The following is a 13,119-nucleotide window of genomic DNA, read 5'->3' as shown; positions in this document are numbered from 1 at the left end:
TAATGGTGCTGCAGAGCTGTGTTGAACAAGTTGTGTGAAATGATGGCCTTCTAAAAGTTTACCACATTACATTTGCATGGTCATTTTGTGTGTTCTATACTTATCCTATGCAGTTATGGCTTTAAATATGCTTTACAAAACACCTCCCTGTGCTTTACAGTGCTTGCCTATGCTTTACTGTTCTTTCACTGTGCTGTATTGCACTTTGGTTATACTACACTATGTTAACAGTTTCTAAGGGTGACTCTGGCATTCCTCATATTGCAATATTAGAATCCAGGTCATTGTGACCTATATGTGAATGGGTTCTGTTCTCTGATGATGGGTCTTTAGAGTAATTGGCTGCCAGCACTGAAGAGCCTTCCTCGTTCCAATCCTGCTAACCATGTGACCTATCAACCAGACCTGAGACAAATACAGTTGTATTTGAGATTGTATTTGTAAACCACCAACTATTTCAAATAGTTGAAATATTTAAATATATATGCTCGAATAAACCAATTTAGTTTTTAAATATTCAAATATTAATTGCACAGTCAAATATTATTTGTAAATGTTTAAAAAAGTGGTCAAAATGTAAAAAAATAAAACAATACACACACCTTACGTAAACAGTTGTAGCAACACATGGGAACATGTAACACAATAAAATAAAAAGGTTCTTATGTACCCTTTAAATAACTTGTCTGAGTATTCCTAACCCTATGAAAGCCATGTTATGTGGGTCCCCTAACTGACGTTTCTCTGTAACTGTAGTCTTGGGGTTACCTCTCTAAAGGCTGCTTCACACGTTCACTCTTTCACAGCGTATGAATGAAGAGGCACAGCTGGAGAAGGGCTCAACCTACAGTAGGACTGGGAGGCTTTGCAGATTAGAATACAGTAGCTCAATGGTGCATGAAAAAAGTGAATTGACAAAATCAGATGTTTGTGCCAGAGGGGTCAGGTCATTTCAAGTGGAATGGCCTTTTTATTCGTTTTTTGCACGTTGGTTGAAGTTAAAACAACCTTCGCAGTCGCGCTTGGAGACTTCAACTCTGTTTCCATTCGGATCATCAGGAATGGGAATTTCCTGATGCTGCTCAAAAGAGTCTGCAGCCATGTGCAGGAACGGAACGGTACGGTTTCTAGGTCATAGTCTGATTCCATAGCAAAGAACATTGCTTTTAGCAATTGTATGATATTGCTTGAAAAAGCTTTTCTGTTCCGGAGGGAGGGTAGATGAAGGGATGGGGGTATGATGGAAGGTACTGTAGAGGGGGTAACGGTATGTGGGATAGAAGAGAGGAGGCAGAAGAGGAGGGGAGGGGAAAGGAGAGAGGGGGAGGGGGTAGATTGGGAGAGGAAGAGGAAGGCAGCCATGACTTGTACATTGAATACAGTTTAATAAGAGCATCATTGACAGTTGTTTAGCCGGGTAGTGTGTTCAGTTTTAGACAGGAGCTGGGTACAGTACATTGCATACATCAACAACCTCATTAAAGGAGTGTTACCCACAGATATAAAATCAATTTACTACTGACATTGGAACCACACTGCTGCTTGTGAATCTCACATTGGAACCACACTGCTTGTGAATCTCACATTGGAGCCACACTGCTAACACTGCCTGTGAATCTCACATTGGAGCCACACGCTAACACTGCCTGTGAATCTCACATTGGAACCACACTGCTAACACTGCCTGTGAATCTCACATTGGAGCCACACTGCTAACACTGCCTGTGAATCTCACATTGGAGCCACACTGCTAACACTGCCTGTGAATCTCACATTGGAACCACACTGCTAACACTGCCTGTGAATCTCACATTGGAGCCACACTGCTAACACTGCCTGTGAATCTCACATTGGAGCCACACTGCTAACACTGCCTGTGAATCTCACATTGGAACCACACTGCTAACACTGCCTGTGAATCTCACATTGGAACCACACTTTCGCTTGTATTTCAATGCTTTGTTTCCTGTTGTGTTTCAATTGTGGATAAGTCGAAGTCTAAATAATGTCTTTTTCAGATATTCGTTTCACAGCCACACTGTTGAACTGCTGTGTGTTTTTCACAGATCCATTTTACTTCTTGTTTACAAGCGGTTTAATTTGCCATTCCCTTTCCATGATGCTTGAAGTTGTTGATTAAATATTGAGTTGTACTGGTTTTTATAGCCTGTACTGCACTTTGAGCTGTTGTGGAACTTAGTTTGTCTGCCTACAGCCTCCCTTCAGTCTGCAGGAAACGTTTAATTTAAAATGTGATCGAGCTGCTCAGTGTTGTTTTTTGAAAGTAGTAAACTTTTTATAGCAGTATACGAGCAGCACTAGCACGAGTCTTGGACTGCCTTACCCAGGGAAACATTCGACAGTCCAAGATTTGTGCAAATTGGGGTCTGTGAAACGAAACAGGATTCAGCACTCATCATTTCAAAGGGGGGTTTAAGACCCACTGACGAGCTGTGGTTTTGATTGAATGGAGGTGATGATGGAAGCAGCCTTTTCACTGCATCGCTCTGTCTTTGTGTGGCAGCTGCATTGTCACACAGCTTGAAAGAGAGCTTTGTATCGGAGTGTCGAATCGAAGACAGCCGCTTCGTCTCTTTGAGAAACAGATCTTACAAATAAACAAGAACACAAAAGAATGAAGAGACCATGGGCAGCAAACATCCCAGCGCTCCCAGAAAACCAAACCCAGGGCGAGTAATCACAAAGACATTACTGACAGAGCACGTGCTTTTCATGAACAGCACATGTGCTTCACCACAATACATGTGATGGTAAAGTTGGATAATAGATTATCACAGTGTGTTTAATTTTTCATATTATTTCTTGTTCAGATAAACTTTACCAGTGCTGGAACGAACATGGGTTTTTGAATTGGCTGGAAAACAAAAGTGTAATTCATACCATATTACAGTAAAATAAACCTGGTATCTGATCAAATCACCTGTTAAAGAAAGGAGAGAATCTCTTCTGTACAGTAGAGTGTGTTATTTATTTCAGACCTCCATGTTTCCTTTGCATGATCTCTTTTGTAAATACTGAACGAATACAAACATGGTCATTTTTCCCATGGAATACATTTTAAGCAGAGTTTGAGTATTCAAATGTATAAATTCTGTTGTGAACACGAAGATAAGATGTATGTCATTTTAATTGGGCAAATTCATTCAGTGCCCTCGATTGCAGTAGAACTGCTGGGCTAATGATGTATAAGATCAGGTGTGGGCGATCTGTTCCTACCAGACCTTCATGCTAAAGGTGAATTCCATTTATTGTTTTTTGCATCACAAAACTGTTAGTGAAGAAAATGTCTCTGTAGCTGCTTGCAGATATTTCACTGCAAAAGTCATATTCTAAAAACGTTGTGAATTGATTTTCCTTTTACAAGAAGCCCCTGAAGCAGCTCTGTGTTTTCAGTGGAAACGAGTGCAAAGGGTGTTCAGGCATTTGTTTTGTTCACTAACAGATCCAAAAAAACATACCATTTAAAAGCGAAATATCTGTTTTAAGATAATGTAGGAAAATATGAGACCTCCTTAGTAACTGGGTAAGATTTTCTGTAGATTTTCAAGACAGAGAGAGAGAGATTGCTGGGATTCTACAATCATTTTGTTTGTTACACTTTTCATTTCAACTGATTTTTTTTCAGTTGTTTTTCTGTTAACTCTTTTAGGAATTTAGAAAAACAAAGGAAATGCCATCTACAGGTGAACCAAGATGGACTGTGCCTTTTACCTTTCAAGTACTATACTGTACACTGAAAATGTTAGACAGACAGACAGACACAGACAGACAGACAGATGCCTCCGTGTACCCCCAGGCTCTGGTACTCTGGTGCTAAAGAATGTCCTAACCAAGTTTAATCACAATTGAATAATTCTCTCTTCATGCATCATAGCGACTGTCGGGGAAGTGTTTGTAGATTTACTTTCCTGATCAACAGTAACTTTCAGTTGTACAGGACATGCTGTGTGACTTAAATACACCTGCTTGTGTCTCCATGAATAAAAGCCAGCTTCATGTACTGTACTCTGGCAGACCGTACAGCTTGGAACCCCTGTGAAATGGAACTACAGTAGCTTGCTTCAAACCTGAAGCAGCGGGGAGCTGGCTGACTGGGAGTGGTTTGAGTGTCACTGTCTATTACTCTCAATAGGAAGGTGATGTTCAATGTGTTAGGGAAATTAGCTGCCTATTAATGAATAAAGGTAAGCAGATAGTATCTGAAGCAGTTTCAGTGATTATATTATGGCACTGTAGCCACTTAAGATATTTTTTAATTTTTTTTTTTTTTAATTTGAAATGCCCAATTTGAATGTGACTCAAGTACTTAAGTGTCTGTCGCAACCTCCATTCCCCTTGTCTAGTCAATCGCCTCTTTTCACCCCCGATCATAGGCAGTGGATGTTGCAAAGCTACTAAACCCTGGAAGAGAGATTTCAGTCTAGTCTGGTTCCTAACCAGCAGGGCTTGCTGTGTCACAGTGAGGCAAACCAATCCCGGACTATTTTCCCTCCCTAGCCAATGGGAGCACAAAGACCAGTGCAGCGCTCCCTGTGGAGCAGTCAAGATCGTCAACTCACTGCAGCCAGGATTGGAATCCTGGAGCTCCGGCTGGCAGGACTCACAGCAGAGCCTTTAACTCTTTAATTGAGGACCTCTTCTGCATGCGATCTGGAAAGCAAACGGATGGCCGGTGTTGGCTGAATGTTTAATAAGATTTATCTTCACAGTTTGTTCTCGGGTGATCTTTAATTAAGCATTGGCACGGGATGAAAGTGCTGGTTCCCTGTCGAACTGTTTGAACAGCAAGTCCTGAGGGGTGAGCCGCCAGTATGTCGGGGGGGAGTCTTAAGTGTCAGCAGGACTTGTTTGTGGAACAGTTGGGACGGGGGGGGGGGTGACAAGGGTTAGATTTCGATCTGTAATGAGTACCAAATGATCCTGAGTTGACAAGAGCTGCAGTTTTCATCAGGAGGATATGTAGGCATGTTTGTAGTTGTTTATACAGGAATGGTGAAGTCAGTGCTGGTGAAAAACTTGTGCAACTTCTTCCACTGTGGCTGAAGGTCTGCTGTTTCCAGTCGCGCATCATTGTAAGTTAAAGCAGCTGACACAATAATTGAGTTTTACCTAATATGTATTGACATCAGTTCATAGGTCTCACATTCTGGTAGAGGCGAGTTTGATTTTCTTTAACGGAAAGCTGTTAGCTACACTTCCAGTTCACTGCTTTCTACTTCAGGAGGTCGCATGAAGGACGTCAGCACTGAATTAATGTCGTTCATAGGAGAAGCAGCTCACATTCGATCCCTGGTTTGGTTTCAAATCTGTTTGGTGTTGGTTTGTTTTCTCGTCCTGTTTGTCCCCAAGGGGCAGTGACGTCTCTCTCTCTCTCTGCTGCTGTCAGCATCTCTCTGTCTCCGTTCAGTCCACGCAGCATGACAGTGAAGTTCTGAGCACGGGCAATGAATTAAAAACACAGTGCTCCTCTATCCTGCGGTTGACTTTCCAGAGGTTTTAGGGGCACAAACTTCCTCCCTCCTCGACTCTTGCTTGTCACATTACGAGTCTAACAGACATGCTCCTGTCATCTATTAGTTTCAGCAGTTGGAGGTTTGTGTCTTTGTGTTTTTGCTTTATTGGTAGCCTTTTACAGGAAACGCCTATAAAACTGAAGCTGTAGAAAATGCTCTATGTTGCTTGAGCAGTTGTGCTGTGTACTTGACACTGCAGTTGTGTGACTGGGTGGTACGTATCCTTTAATAAAAGCTGCATCTTCCTAAGTCTGGAGAAAGGAACCGGTTCAAAAGGGATGATTCTGGAGAAAGGACCTTGCTGTATTTTTGCACCTCAGTACAGCTCCTGGAGGCAGTGAATCACTGAGGAATGGAGCCTCTCCCTCCAAAGGGGGTGGGAATGTCAGATCAGTAGTGCCCTGGCTGCCCTACACCTCATGTTAAGACAGGTATTTCTCATGTTCTGTCCTGTCAACCCTGTACAGTACATTGGACTGCTAATCTTTTTATATATTATTCCAACAGTCCTCGTGAGCATGTGAGAAATAGCTCAGAGCCCCTTCCTGCCTCTGTACAGTGTGGATGGAATATAAGCCTCCAGTTAATTTGTATAGAAGCTTGGGAGATTGTGAGGCTAGCGTAATGACATCACAGAGCAGAATGGGGTCAGGTTCCTGTGCTGTTCTGTGCGATGCTGTGGTTCCTGTGTGTTTAATTCCTGTGCTGTTCTGTGCGGTGTATTAACTCATTATTTTAAAACCATTGTATTAATCAACCTCATTGAAGGCTAATAATACAATAAATAGAACAAAATCGAACTTGATTTAACCACCCAACCATCAAGCAGGCGCAACATAGACATGATCATCTTGGTGAGGCTGAAAACGAATGGCTTCAAATCCCAACTCACTCGGCTTCCAAGCACAGGGATTAAAAAGAAAATGCATTAGTTTTGAACTGACCAGAGAGTGGGGATTTACTTAATAGTGCAAATAGAGGCCCTGCTTTCAGTTGCATAAGACTCTGTGTATAATCCCAGCTCCTCCGCAGCTGTCAGTATTCAGATGGACCATGGGTCTGGACTGGACTGGCTATGCATGTGCTGTATTACTTCATCTTTACAAACCATTGGATCAGAGATGTCATTCCCTTCACATTACGTGTTTGTTTTCACTTTGGAGAACCATGATGATTCACTTGTGGTAGTTTGAGATCCTAGAAACTGTGTCTGGGTGTCAAACCCCTGTCCTCTGTGGCAAGCATGGTAAATCTCACAGAGGTAAGGTAAAGCATTCTGAGAATCGCAGTAAACTCTTCTAAGAGGCTTAGTGAGTGGAAGTGCTGTTCACCAACACATCGTTCTGTACAAAGTGTCCCAAGCAAAGGCACATGTGTAACTGTATATCCTCCCTGGACCTGAGGAGAGTCTCTGGCAGCAGTATGAGCTCATGGAAACTCGACATGCTGAATATGGGACTGTGCAAGAGGGAGCGATCCTCTTTATTGATGCAGTCCGTTTCAAAGCAGATTCAATCTGGACTTAAAAGATGTGTAATTTATATCCTTTATATACCTACCTGCATGACAACCTCTGCGCTTGAGAATTTCATTTTTTAGTCAGTAATCAGTGATCTAGAAACCTTAGACACTCGTGAAAAAAAGGCTCATGCATTTTACCATTTAAATGAATTGCAAGGGTCGAATCTCAAGGGTTGAGTTGCATTTCACTGACTAGCTTATGTTGAAACAAGTTTTTTATTTGAAATTTCTTATTGAGTATAGAAATATACTAGAGTAGGACTGCCCCATTTCAGAAATCCTGTGGGGTGAGGGGCTTGATGGATTAAACCACTTGCAGAGCTGTGGCAGGGGAGGAGGTGAATTGAGCATAATGTGAAATAAAAGCAAGGAGACAGGCTTGCTGTCAGGATGTTGGCATTACATTGCATCAGCAGTGAAGTGATTGATACATTTTAAAGGTAAAAAGCACTGTAAGTAGCAGGGTTTTTATTAGGGGTTCAATAGGGTTTGTATTAAACATAAAAAACTAAAGCTACTTACGCCCACTAAATATTGCATATGAACAACAAAAAATTGCTTTTTTTTGTTTGTCCCACTAAGAGGCACTCTTTCTCTCGCGCCTCTGTCAGAGATCCACTGGAGTCCGATCCTGGAGTTGTGGAGCTAATAGCATCTTAACCCTGGAGTTCTGGCTGGCTCAATCCCAAACTTTGGCCTGGCCCAATTCCTTTTAAGCCCCTTCCCCTGTGGTCACTTGACGCAGTATTCTGAGTAGGATCAAAATTTGTTCCAAAATAGACCGCACTTAGACTAATGTGTCCAGTTCTGGTCACCAGAACACCAAAGGGGCATTGTGGTCCTGGAGAGAGTCCAACGAAGAACAACCAGACTAATCCCTGGGCTTAAAGGAATGAGCTACAAAGACTGAAAAGAACAGAGTCTGTTTAGCCTGGAACAAAGAAGAATTACGTAATGTTTTAAAAGGAGTCGACGTAGTTAATCCAAACCAGCACTTTAAGAGCAGTACGGAAACCAGGGCCTGAGGAAATGAAGTGGAGATAGACTAGGACAGGAGACAGGAGATCAGATTTCATGGTTAAATTGAATGGATGTGTAGCTTCCACACGGTTTAGTGTAGGGAAATGCAACAGGCATGTTATGTGCTTATCTTCACTGGGAGATTTGTTTGCTCATGTGAATTTACGGTATGTAAAGCAATAATGAAAGTGTGGTTGCTACAGCTCGCTGGAGGAGGGGAGGGACAGTTTTAAAATAGCCATCTCTCTGAACCTCATTGGAAACTGTTTATATCATGTTCCAGTCCTCTTAACCCCTGCACTGCAGAGTCACAGTGCTCTCCACAGGTCAGAGCTGGCCCTTAAGAGGAACCCATATATTGCCTGATCTGTATTTAGAAAAGAAGGGATCCCAGTGATTCTGCCTCAACAACATGACTAGGTAGCCCATTCCATACCCTCACCACTCTCTGTGTGAAGGTGTCCCCTTCCCTCTGTCCCAAGTCTCTCTCCACTTAATTTCCAGCTTTGTCCTGTGGTCCTGGTTTCTGTGGTTGGCTTACAGTATTGGTTCGGGTTAACTATGTGAACTCTTAAGATTTGAAAGACTTTAGTCATGTCCTCCCACCTAATTCTTCTTTGTTCCAGGCTCAGTAGGTTTAGTTCTATTGGCCTGTCTTCGTAGCTCAGTCCTTTTAAGCACTGAGATTAGTCTGGTTGCTCTTCTCTGGACGCTGCGGGTTACCTGACACCCTGCACTGGGTGTGCTGCGGGCCTGTGGAATGTGTACGGGGGGGGGGGTGGTGATACTCGAACTGGGTGATCTTATTGCTTAACAGCGCGTGTGTTTGTTTTACCTCGTGTTGGAGGGGGATTCTCGTACAGCGCGTGTGTTTGTTTTACCTCGTGTTGGAGGGGGATTCTCGTACAGCGCGTGTGTTTGTTTTACCTCGTGTTGGAGGGGGATTCTCGTACAGCGCGTGTGTTTGTTTTACCTCGTGTTGGAGGGGGATTCTCGTACAGCGCGTGTGTTTGTTTTACCTCGTGTTGGAGGGGGATTCTCGTACAGCGCGTGTGTTTGTTTTACCTCGTGTTGGAGAGGGATTCTCGTACAGCGCGTGTGTTTGTTTTACCTCGTGTTGGAGAGGGATTCTCGTACAGCGCGTGTGTTTGTTTTGTTTTACCTCGTGTTGGAGAGGGATTCTCGTACAGCGCGTGTGTTTGTTTTGTTTTACCTCGTGTTGGAGGGGGATTCTCGTACAGCGCGTGTGTTTGTTTTATCTCGTGTTGGAGAGGGATTCTCGTACAGCGCGTGTGTTTGTTTTATCTCGTGTTGGAGGAGGATTCTCGTACAGCGCGTGTGTTTGTTTTACCTCGTGTTGGAGGGGGATTCTCGTACAGCGCGTGTGTTTGTTTTACCTCGTGTTGGAGGGGGATTCTCAGACAGCGCATGTGTTTGTTTTACCTTGTGTTGGAGGGGGATTCTCGTACAGTGCGTGTGTTTGTTTTACCTCGTGTTGGAGAGGGATTCTCGTACAGCGTAGTATTTATTGTCCTCTTGGAGGCTGCGTTCCCCCATGTCAGGGAAACAAGGTGCTCCTCTGTTTTCTAACAGCCCTATGGCAGGCGGAAGTGATGCAGGGTAGGGGTGCAGTGCTCATGGACTATAATGAACCTGATTACTGGTAACTTATTGGCCATAAAGATTCCATTAAACATTAAGAACAAACACCATTCTAAATGTTTAAGCCACCATATTACTATATAAATGATGCACAGAGGCCAGGGTCAGACCTTGCAGTTGTACTGCAGTGAGTTTATGGAAATAACTTCCAGAATTCAGTTACCACCCTTGGTGCACTAACGTGGTAGTCGTGTCTGGCACAGACACCGTACTGACCTTGGAAGAATATTATTATTATTATTATTTGTTTATTTAGCAGACACCTTTATCCAAGGCGACTTACAGAGACTCGGGTGTGTGAACTATGCATCAGCTGCAGAGTCACTTACAATTACGTCTCGCCCAAAAGACGGAGCACAAGGAGGTTAAGTGACTTGCTCAGGGTCACACAATGAGTCAGTGGCTGAGGTAGAATTTGAACCGGGGACCTCCTGGTTGCAAGCCCTTTTCTTTAACCACTGGACCACACAGTGGTTAAAGACCACACAGTGGTTAATATGCCAGAAAAGGCAGTGCCTTGGCAGTGGTTTCCAGAGTCCTGCCAGGACTGGAGGCTCTAATTGAATCAAATGAGAATCACATTGAACAGCATATGGATTGAAATCTCTGAACGAGGGGAAAACGGCACCCCCATAGTGACAGTATATGGAAACTGTACCTTTCACATTCTGTCAGAGACTGATCTTTCTATTTATCCACCATTGCGGTTTGTAAACACCTTGAAGCGAGCCAGTATGTGTGTGCCTGTGCCTGTGTGTGCCTGTGCCTGTGCCTGTGTGTGTGTGCCTGTGCCTGTGCCTGTGCCTGTGCCTGTGCCTGTGTGTGTGAGAGAGACAGAGAGACAGAGAGACAGCGGCAGGACAAGCTGAGTTCCGGGAGTGGGAGAGGGCCGGCAGGCTTGGCATGGCTGGAATTTCACTTCCCTCTGCAGGCCTGCTGACTGGGCAAGGTCAGATTGCAGCCTGCCTGGCGTGGGCAGCATGATAATGAGGCTCCTGAAACACACAGCAATGCACCACTGAACCCTGTTTAATATCAGCCAGCATGCCTTTAAAAGCATCACCCCTGCAGTGCACCTCAATAATCCTGGCCGGTACCCAGTTCTGCATTCAGTCCTGTGCCTCTCTCAAGCGCTGAATCCCCTTCCAATTGAAGTACTTGGATCTAATAAAGTAACTCCACTTCATCTTGCCATCACTGTACAGGCCTCAGAGTTTATATAACAGTTGCCGCCTATTCTGGGTAACGTGTTTGATTTTGTAAAGGGATTTTTTCAGAGCAGTTAGTAAAGCATCATTTTTAAAGGGTAAGCCCAAACCTGGAATATTGGTTCAGATTTGTATTGACCTTATCCGAATAATAACTGGTGCAATTTTGGTGCTATGGTGCTAGATTCTAGCGCCAGGTTATATAACGGCAGCAACGTAAAATTCTGGCGCAAGTAGGCATGTTTTAATTAAATTATTTTATTTCCTTAGCAACCATGGATGCTGATAGTTTCTCATTGGGTCTGGATACTCACATGACCCAGCCACACTCATCCACAAAACACTAAACTAATTAGAAAGGGGGGAGGAGGGCTTGATATGGGCAGGTTTGATAATTTAGCACCAGTAGGCACTCTGGTGCTAAACTTGCAAAACAATTTAGCACCAATTTTGAAAACTATTTGCACCCCTGAATAAGCTGCAAATGTTGTGAGATTCTGTTCAATTTTTGGAGAGTGCCTAATTAACAACAAATCATTTTAATTATATTGAAAATAATATGACCGAATGGGTATAAAAAGTGTGACCAAATATCTGTCTAAAGTAACACATAAACCAATGCTTATTGACAAAATAACTTTTATAAAACAAAATTGGATTAAACAATATTATGAATTGTAAAGCAAACGGATGCATACATTTCGATTGAGTCCATGTGCAGAATCCATTTACTTTTAAACATTGACTTCTAGTTCTGGGCGTTTTACCGATAGAATTAACAACTGGGAGACGGACGCTTTCAAAATTTAAAGGATACCAGTTTTGAAATTTGTAAAAAAAAAACAAAAAAAAAAAAACTGCAAAGCCAATTGCTGGAGAAAAAATGTGAACAGAAATGCCCAATATACTGTCTCTCTGCAGAGGTGTGTCTGGATGTGTGTGTGCGCGCGCCACCCCATGAATGTTTTACATCCAGTTTTACATCTTGATGAATGATGAACATTTCTTGGCGCTGGTTCGTGTTGGACTGTATACAGTAAGTGCTTATGTAGAGATCAAAGGGTTAGTGCACAATATAAAGGAATCAGGACACCTGCTTGAATGGGTGCAATGTTTATAGAAGTGTGTTTGTGTACTAGTTGCTGTCTTTAGAAGATTAGTAATAAGGCAAGGTTAATTCCTCTGGGGTGGGGTATAAATAGTAGAGGTAACAATGTAAACCAGACCATCTCCGCACTGTGCCAGGGAAGGCGTGCCTCTAGAACTGCACACCTGCCTGTCTAAACCAGACCATCTCTGCACTGTGCCAGGGAAGGCATGCTTCAGAACTGCACACCTGCCTGTCTAAACCAGACCATCTCTGCACTGTGCCAGGGAAGGCGTGCCTCCAGAACTGCACACCTGCCTGTCTAAACCAGACCATCTCTGCACTGTGCCAGGGAAGGCGTGCCTCCAGAACTGCACACCTGCCTGTCTAAACCAGACCATCTCTGCACTGTGCTAGGGAAGGCATGCTTCAGAACTGCACACCTGCCTGGGACTGTCTGGCTAGGGGTACAAGGCCCAGTGCCAGCTCCATCGGCAGATACCAACTACTGTCGGGCTGGGGGTACGAGGCCCAGTGCCAGCTCCATCGGGAGATACCAACTACCATTGGGGGGGGGGTTAACAACGAGAAGCCAGTGTTGGGGCTAAAATGAACCTTTTGACTGCCATGCAAATAGAACTCATTAAACATTGTCATACTTGTGCATGCTGTTTACATTGTGAGATACTGTAAATATTAATAGGTGATACTGTTTAAAGATGGTGCTCACATTTAAAAAGAATGCAATGAAATGACCTTAACAAGCGCAACATTGCACAAGCAGCCTTCAAAGAATTCAATGCACACATGGACAAAAAAATAAGAATGTGGCAATATACCATTTTTGCAAATATAAGAGGTTTATGTTGATTCAATAAAGTAGTTTTGAATTGGCTTAATAGCAATGAGATGATGATTACTATGTATTCTTAATATTTTGTCTTTGACTAGGAGTTCCTCAGTTCTAGTTGCTTCCATAGACACATGTAGTGCAGGCTACTGTCTTTATACTGGTGAACAGCAGTGCATTGCTGGAAAACTATAGGAAACTTTCCAGAGTGGTACAGTACTTCCCATAGTCTTGCTG

At 43.3% G+C, this 13,119-nt stretch overlaps 1 protein-coding gene across 2 annotated transcripts in view; it reads left to right on the top strand.

Moving 5' to 3' along the window:
- Positions 1-13,119, top strand: part of LOC117420611 (phosphofurin acidic cluster sorting protein 2-like) — a 78,016-nt gene that overhangs the window by 22,676 nt on the left and 42,221 nt on the right. The gene's annotated exons all lie outside the window — the stretch shown is intronic.

Source organism: Acipenser ruthenus, chromosome 18 (genome assembly GCF_902713425.1).
Source record: "Acipenser ruthenus chromosome 18, fAciRut3.2 maternal haplotype, whole genome shotgun sequence".
In the NCBI taxonomy this organism is placed as follows: Eukaryota; Metazoa; Chordata; class Actinopteri; order Acipenseriformes; family Acipenseridae; genus Acipenser; species Acipenser ruthenus.
The sequence above is the reverse complement of the archived record's forward strand: the minus strand, read 5'-3'. Positions and strand labels throughout refer to the sequence as shown.